This window comes from Chiloscyllium punctatum, chromosome 14 (genome assembly GCF_047496795.1).
Source record: "Chiloscyllium punctatum isolate Juve2018m chromosome 14, sChiPun1.3, whole genome shotgun sequence".
Taxonomy (NCBI): domain Eukaryota; kingdom Metazoa; phylum Chordata; class Chondrichthyes; order Orectolobiformes; family Hemiscylliidae; genus Chiloscyllium; species Chiloscyllium punctatum.
This window is the reverse complement of record NC_092752.1, coordinates 13,038,157-13,044,156: the sequence shown is the minus strand read 5'-3', so window position 1 is coordinate 13,044,156 and position 6,000 is coordinate 13,038,157.

The following is a 6,000-nucleotide window of genomic DNA, read 5'->3' as shown; positions in this document are numbered from 1 at the left end:
CACTATTTCTTCTTTAATGACAGCCGCCAGCATTTCCAACTACAGATGTGGTCAGAGACTGTACCTGAGGAAAATAAAATTAAAACAAAATGAACCATTTGGCACAAGAAATGTTAACTTTTATCAGCCAGGAATGGTCATATTGAAACAGTGAATAGGTTTGAAAAGGTGAACTCAATAGCTGCTGAATGAAAGGCAGCCACTGTTTTAAGTCAATGCTTCCTACCTTGTGAGAGCAGCTTAAACATCTTCCCAAGGCTTGCACACCAAAGGACAATTAAGCAAAATAAGGGTGCTATTTGGTTGCATTCCCAATAGCAACATACCAGCCAATCAGAACTAACCAGTACTACATTGCTCTATTTCCACTTTGATAAATTATGATTCTTTAAAATTCGGCATTCTTGAATTTGTCCTGATTCTCTCTCCATACTCCTCCCTGTTCATTTACCCTATACCCTTCATTCTCATAACCCTTCCTTCTTTCCTCCATACCCATCTCCTCATTTCCCCCATATGCCTCCCCATCACTACCCCTCTCATTCCCCCAAACCCTGCCCACATTGTACCCTTCTTCCCCCATTCTCCTTCCACTCGTTTCTCTTCCTCCCCACAATCCTTATTCCTCATTCTCCTTTATACCCTCCTCATTCCCCACATCCTCCATTATGCTGCCTTCATTCCTCACCCCCTCCAAGCCCCTCCTTCCACATTCCTCTCCTCCTCATTTCTCTCCCTTTTCAATATTCTCTATTTCCTGATCTCTCTCTATTTTTTTAAATCAAAATAGAATTGGAGGGAGGCAGAGGCCACAGCCACAGAAGAAGGGTAGACAAACAATCAGCCATAATGACCCCCTCAAAGACCCACTGATTCTCCTGGTTATATTTTTTTTCTTTTTTTTTCTTCTTTTTTTTTATAACCCCCACACTACCGCCTAAGTGCGGTAGTGCTTATTTTTTTCCCCACTGATCTCTCTCTATCCTGCCTCAATACCTGTCCCCATTGGTAGTGATTGGAATGAAGTCAGCCAAGTGGATCTTGTAGAATGTAAGTTCCCTGACTGAGGCTGTTAATCAGTGTGTTACTGATAACCTGGGACAATCAGGAAAGCCCTGGCTAATAGATAAAAACAGGAGATTCAGAGCCTTCTTGGTTTAGGGGACTGACTCTGTGCTGGCTGGTGCTACAGTCAGTGTCTTATTCCCCTTTTTTTGGAGGGGGAAAAACCTGACTCCTGAACTGGCTGAATTATTTAGCCAGTTTGTTAATTGGCATTCCTTTAGTGAGGACTGATTTCTAAACTCCTGATGCACAGAATGTGTTTCAGGTGTAACTCAATTCTTGTTAGGGGATTGTTGTTTCACTGGCTGGTTACAGTCTGTGTGTTACACTTTTCTTTGTCTTTTTGAGAAAAGACAAATGTTAATTTTGTGGTAGGGCTTAGCCCTTTGATTTAAGTTTTCTTTGTTTTTTGTATGTGTCTTCACTGTTTTTGGTGTTTGGACTGAGCCCTTGTGGAAGACACATGTTTTACCAGAGGAGGCCTAGCCCAGGGACTGGGCCTCTGAAGATTGAACACCTGTGTGTGTGTGCTGGGAGGTGAGCACTTGCTGTATCCTGGAGTTTTGGAGAAGACCTTGCCTTCAAGAGTGGATCAAACCCCTGTGAGTTAACTGCACCTTTAAAATGTACTGTGTTTCTGTGATTGGGCCTGGTTTTCCAAGGCTGGGCCAGGACTCCATGGAGACTGCACACCTATGGGGTGTGCATTTGTTGCCTTCAGGAGTGGACTCTGTCCTTGGTTGTGGACCCTGTTTTTTTACTGGTGGACTCTGCAGTTTGGAGTGGACTCTGTTTTGGACAATGTACCTTGTAAACTGGAGTGGACTCCGTTCCTGGGAATGGACTCTATATTTTGAAGACTCTATATTTGAACTGTGTACCAGAAAGGTCTCTGTTTTTCAGTTTGTTGGGTCTATCACCTGCACTGTCCCTGTGTCCCTGGGCCTGGCAGGCCTTACTGTGAGCTGGGAGGCTCATGGGTCGTCCTGAAAGCTGTCACCCCAAGAGCCCGAGGGTGGGTAGGCCATCCTGTGAACCTGAAGGCTGGTAGGCTGTCCTGAAAGCCGGAGGATGGGTAGGCTGTTCTGAGCGCTGTCGTCCCAAGAGGGGGGTAATCGGGACGGACTGTCCTAGAGGTGGTCTGGTGTGTCAGAGCAGCCAAGAGCCAGAAGGTGCGTGGAGGCAGGCTGAGATCTGGAAGGCTTGTGGGCTACCTTGCATGCTGTTGTCCCAGGGAAGGGGACAGGCTGTCCTAGAGGTGGCTGGAAGATGTGTCAGGGTGGGTGAGAGCCCAACGGTACGCAGAGGCAGACAGAGAGCCAGAAGGTGGGTAGCTGTCCTCGGTGCTGCCACCCCGGGTAGGTACCAGGGCGGGCTGTCCTAGAGGTTTAGATTAGATTACTTACAGTGTGGAAACAGGCCCTTCGGCCCAACAAGTCCACACCGCCCCGCCGAAGCGTAACCCACCCATACCCCTAAATCTACATCTACATCTACATCTACCCCTTACCTAACACTACGGGCAATTTAGCATGACCAATTCACCTGGCCGGCACATCTTTGGATTGTGGGAGGAAACCGGAGCACCCGGAGAAAACCCACGCAGACACGGGGGAGAACGTGCAAACTCCACACAGTCAGTCGCCTGAGGCGGGAATTGAACCCGGGTCTCCGGCGCTGTGAGGCAGCAGTGCTAACCACTGTGCCACCGTGCCGCCCACTGCCACCGTGGTTGGAACAAGAATTAGAAGGGGCATGGGGTGGACCGAGAGCCGGAAGGCACGTAGGGGCAGGCTGCCTTAGAGTGGTCGGAAGGTGGGATGGATGGGGGCTTGCTGAGTCTGTATTGTCTGCACATTTTTGTAACAAGGATTGTCTCATGTACAAATGTCATTGTCGCTGTCTTATTTGAAACTGGGATTTGAGGTTTGTCCTCATTTCCCTGTAAATTGCTGTCTCTTGTGTACAGCTGTAAATGTTAACTTTTTTTGTAAACATTTGTAATTTTTTAATAAAACAAAAAAGAGCGGCAGGAGCTCTATTCACTCTTGGAGCTAGCTGTGTCAGTGTAATATACTATGTGTGTGTAAATAAAGAGTGACTTGGTGATGGGATACTGGCCTGCGTGTAGTTATTTCACCCGTTCTTCCCTCCTTGCGCCCCTGCGCCCTCCATACCCCCCCCCCACATATCCTGCGCCCTCCATACCTCCCCCTCCCCATATCCTGCGCCCTCCATACCCCCCTCCGCCCCATATCCTGCGCCCTCCATACCCCCCTCCGCCCCATATCCTGCGCCCTCCATACCCCCCTCCGCCCCATATCCTGCGCCCTCCATACCCCCCTCCGCCCCATATCCTGCGCCCTCCATACCCCCCTCCGCCCCATATCCTGCGCCCTCCATACCCCCCTCCGCCCCATATCCTGCGCCCTCCATACCCCCCTCCGCCCCATATCCTGCGCCCTCCATACCCCCCTCCGCCCCATATCCTGCGCCCTCCATACCCCCCTCCGCCCCATATCCTGCGCCCTCCATACCCCCCTCCGCCCCATATCCTGCGCCCTCCATACCCCCCTCCGCCCCATATCCTGCGCCCTCCATACCCCCCTCCGCCCCATATCCTGCGCCCTCCATACCCCCCTCCGCCCCATATCCTGCGCCCTCCATACCCCCCTCCGCCCCATATCCTGCGCCCTCCATACCCCCCTCCGCCCCATATCCTGCGCCCTCCATACCCCCCTCCGCCCCATATCCTGCGCCCTCCATACCCCCCTCCGCCCCATATCCTGCGCCCTCCATACCCCCCTCCGCCCCATATCCTGCGCCCTCCATACCCCCCTCCGCCCCATATCCTGCGCCCTCCATACCCCCCTCCGCCCCATATCCTGCGCCCTCCATACCCCCCTCCGCCCCATATCCTGCGCCCTCCATACCCCCCTCCGCCCCATATCCTGCGCCCTCCATACCCCCCTCCGCCCCATATCCTGCGCCCTCCATACCCCCCTCCGCCCCATATCCTGCGCCCTCCATACCCCCCTCCGCCCCATATCCTGCGCCCTCCATACCCCCCTCCGCCCCATATCCTGCGCCCTCCATACCCCCCTCCGCCCCATATCCTGCGCCCTCCATACCCCCCTCCGCCCCATATCCTGCGCCCTCCATACCCCCCTCCGCCCCATATCCTGCGCCCTCCATACCCCCCTCCGCCCCATATCCTGCGCCCTCCATACCCCCCTCCGCCCCATATCCTGCGCCCTCCATACCCCCCTCCGCCCCATATCCTGCGCCCTCCATACCCCCCTCCGCCCCATATCCTGCGCCCTCCATACCCCCCTCCGCCCCATATCCTGCGCCCTCCATACCCCCCTCCGCCCCATATCCTGCGCCCTCCATACCCCCCTCCGCCCCATATCCTGCGCCCTCCATACCCCCCTCCGCCCCATATCCTGCGCCCTCCATACCCCCCTCCGCCCCATATCCTGCGCCCTCCATACCCCCCTCCGCCCCATATCCTGCGCCCTCCATACCCCCCTCCGCCCCATATCCTGCGCCCTCCATACCCCCCTCCGCCCCATATCCTGCGCCCTCCATACCCCCCTCCGCCCCATATCCTGCGCCCTCCATACCCCCCTCCGCCCCATATCCTGCGCCCTCCATACCCCCCTCCGCCCCATATCCTGCGCCCTCCATACCCCCCTCCGCCCCATATCCTGCGCCCTCCATACCCCCCTCCGCCCCATATCCTGCGCCCTCCATACCCCCCTCCGCCCCATATCCTGCGCCCTCCATACCCCCCTCCGCCCCATATCCTGCGCCCTCCATACCCCCCTCCGCCCCATATCCTGCGCCCTCCATACCCCCCTCCGCCCCATATCCTGCGCCCTCCATACCCCCCTCCGCCCCATATCCTGCGCCCTCCATACCCCCCTCCGCCCCATATCCTGCGCCCTCCATACCCCCCTCCGCCCCATATCCTGCGCCCTCCATACCCCCCTCCGCCCCATATCCTGCGCCCTCCATACCCCCCTCCGCCCCATATCCTGCGCCCTCCATACCCCCCTCCGCCCCATATCCTGCGCCCTCCATACCCCCCTCCGCCCCATATCCTGCGCCCTCCATACCCCCCTCCGCCCCATATCCTGCGCCCTCCATACCCCCCTCCGCCCCATATCCTGCGCCCTCCATACCCCCCTCCGCCCCATATCCTGCGCCCTCCATACCCCCCTCCGCCCCATATCCTGCGCCCTCCATACCCCCCTCCGCCCCATATCCTGCGCCCTCCATACCCCCCTCCGCCCCATATCCTGCGCCCTCCATACCCCCCTCCGCCCCATATCCTGCGCCCTCCATACCCCCCTCCGCCCCATATCCTGCGCCCTCCATACCCCCCTCCGCCCCATATCCTGCGCCCTCTATACCCCCCTCCGCCCCATATCCTGCGCCCTCCATACCCCCCTCCGCCCCATATCCCATATGGCATCAATCTTAAAGGAGGGTGCCTGTAAACAGAAGAGTGGCTTGAAGTGTGTGTACTTTAATGCCAGAAGTATACGAAATAAGGTAGGTGAACTCGCAGCGTGGGTTGGTACCTGGGACTTCGATGTTGTGGCTATTACGGAGACATGGCTAGATCAGGGACAGGATTGGCTGTTGCAGGTTCCAGGGTTTAAATGTTTTAGTAGGGTCAGAGGTGGGGGCAAAAGAGGGGGGGGTGTGGCTTTGCTTGTCAAAGATAGTATTACAGCGGTGGAAAGGAAGATGGACGAAGATTTGCCATCTGAGGTAGTTTGGGTTGAGGTTAGGAATAGGAGAGGTGAGGTCACCCTGTTAGGAGTCTTTTACAGGCCTCCTAATAGTCCTAGAATCGTTGAAGAAAGGATTGCGAAGATGATTCAGGAGAAGAGTGACAGTAATAGGGTGATTGTTGTGGGAGAC